At 49.3% G+C, this 2,208-nt stretch overlaps 1 long non-coding RNA gene across 1 annotated transcript; it reads left to right on the plus strand.

Annotated features, from left to right (window-relative positions):
- The first annotated feature begins 466 nt into the window (after positions 1-466).
- LOC116562187 lies at positions 467-1,932 on the plus strand. The gene is made up of 2 exons (XR_004273827.1): positions 467-1,547; positions 1,587-1,932. It is a non-coding gene; the product is annotated as an uncharacterized LOC116562187 (long non-coding RNA).
- Positions 1,933-2,208: the final 276 nt, after the last annotated feature.

A 2,208-nucleotide genomic window follows, 5' to 3' on the forward strand; every position in this document is an offset into this window, starting at 1 on the left:
TTAAAATTACCATGGGAAATATCAACTGCTTTGTATGTAGAAATACAGACACTAAGAGTGAATCCCCAAATACCCACCCTGAACATCTTGAATTAAATAATGGTCAAGATTTTGCATATCATTTTTGCTTCTTCTATTCCTCTTTTTCTTTCTTTTTCTCTTTTTTATTTTCTGAAGTAAAGTAAATCCTGGACGTTGTGTCTTTCCACTCCTTCATACTGCAGTGTACATTTCCAAAATATCCAGACATTGAGAAAGACTTTTTTTTTTAATTGAAGTCTGGCTCTCTCGCCCAGGCTGGAGTGCAGCGGCACAACCTCGGCTCACTGAACCCTCTGCCTCCCACATTGAAGTGATTCTCCTGCCTCAGCCTCCTGAGTAGCTGGGATTACAGGTGCCTGCCACCACGCCCAGCTAATTTTTGTATTTTTAGTAGAGATGGGGTTTCACCATGATGGTCTCGATCTCTTGACCTCGTGATCTGCCCACCTTGGCCTCCCAAAGTGCTGGGATTACAGGCATGAGCCATCGTGCCGGCCGAGAAAGATTTTTTAAGAGGGAAGTGTCAGTTGCATTAAATGTTACAAATGACTTGATATGAGGACCGAGGGGCTGTCAGGAAAGTTCCAGGTTGGAGCTGAAGGTGCAGAGGCGGCAGGAGGAAGTGCTGACCCCAAGGCATGGCTGGAATTGGCGCTAGGAGTTCAGAGAGGACCTTCGAGAGAAACATTCAAGAAATGCCAATCATTATTTTGAGACGTGTGATGGTAAAGAGAAGGAAGATCACATTTGAGCCTGCAGGGATGAGGCACAGAAATATTTTTAGGATGAAGAGAGATCAATATTTGGAAGCTCAGGTGACAGGTATGAAAAAGGAAGCAAAATTGATGGAAGAAAATCCCAGAGGGACAGAAGGGAATGAGAAGACACTGGGTCAAATCTCTCAATAAACAGCAAAGAAGTTACTCAAACTTCTAGAGATGAGAGGAGAGGAGTGACATTCTCGGAGGGCACTGAGTCTGCAGTTTGGGACATGAGAACTCGAACTCCCTGGGGCAGAGAACCGGGGTCAGCCCAGGACTGTGATGCTATGTGATCTATCGGGTGCTGCTGCAGGCACTTCCATCATCTCGTTTAGGCCCCATCAACATGTTTTACAGCTCAGGGAAGTGAACTCAAAGATGTTAAGTAACTTGCCCAACACATACTTAGTAAATAGCAGAACTGTTTTTAGCACAGAGCCCTTCTGCACAGCCCTGAGGACCACTGTCTTTAAACCACAGGGCTCACTGGGGGCACCAGTCCTGAGCAGCAGGTGGGTTTCCCCAGCATCTCCCAGAAAACAGCCGACTGGATTGGCTCAGGTGTGTGAGGGTACCTGGATATGTGAGCAGGGCAGGGTGGCAGAAGAGTGGGGGATTCAGGAACCTAGGGGTGCCTGTCCATCTTTGTTCTTGAATTATATGATTGCCTCTGGAATTTCCGCTTCTGCACTCTCCCTCTCTTTCCTTCCCTGATCACCCTCTCTGGGGCAAACTCCTCTTTTTGTGAAGGGCAAGGTTTTCTAAGCCTGGGTAAGGGGCTAGGTCCCCAGCTGCCCCCAGTCCCTTACTCAGGCTTAGTAAACCTTGCCCTTCACCTGGCAGCATCACATCCCCACCAACCTGCTGCTATTTGTTGAAAGAAGGGACCTGGGAGGTCGCTGGTCCACTGGCAAGTCACTTAGAGGAGGAAGGAAGAGTTGCCTTGCAGAGCTCCATGGTGATGTTTGCAGGTGCCAAGTGCGGCTGGGAGGCGGGTGGGCTGGCATCCGCAAGTCACATTCATACTCTCTAGGGAATGTCCACCTGGTCGGCAGGCGGGGAACTAGGGCTTAAGCCCACGGGTTAGTATTAAGGGGGCCTTACTTGTTCTCCTCCACATAAGAGAATGAAAAACAAAACAAAACAAAACACTGGTAAGCTGGACAGACCTGAGTTTGGATCACTTCAGGGGAGTCACTCAGTTTCCCAGAGCCTGAGGGTGCAGTGAGAAAGAGGCTGGAGAATGATGCACGGGAATGCTCAGATGGCAGAGGAAGGCAGGAAAGGAGGAAGGAAGAAAGGGAGGAAGGGGAGGAAGGGAGGAAGGGGAGGAAGGGAGAAAGGGGTGGAGGGAGGAAGGGAGGAAGGGAGGAAGGGGAGGAAGGGAGGTAGGGGAGGAAGGGAG

This window comes from Sapajus apella, unplaced genomic scaffold (assembly GCF_009761245.1).
Source record: "Sapajus apella isolate SASKATOON/1434 unplaced genomic scaffold, GSC_monkey_1.0 scaffold32, whole genome shotgun sequence".
NCBI classification, from domain to species: domain Eukaryota; kingdom Metazoa; phylum Chordata; class Mammalia; order Primates; family Cebidae; genus Sapajus; species Sapajus apella.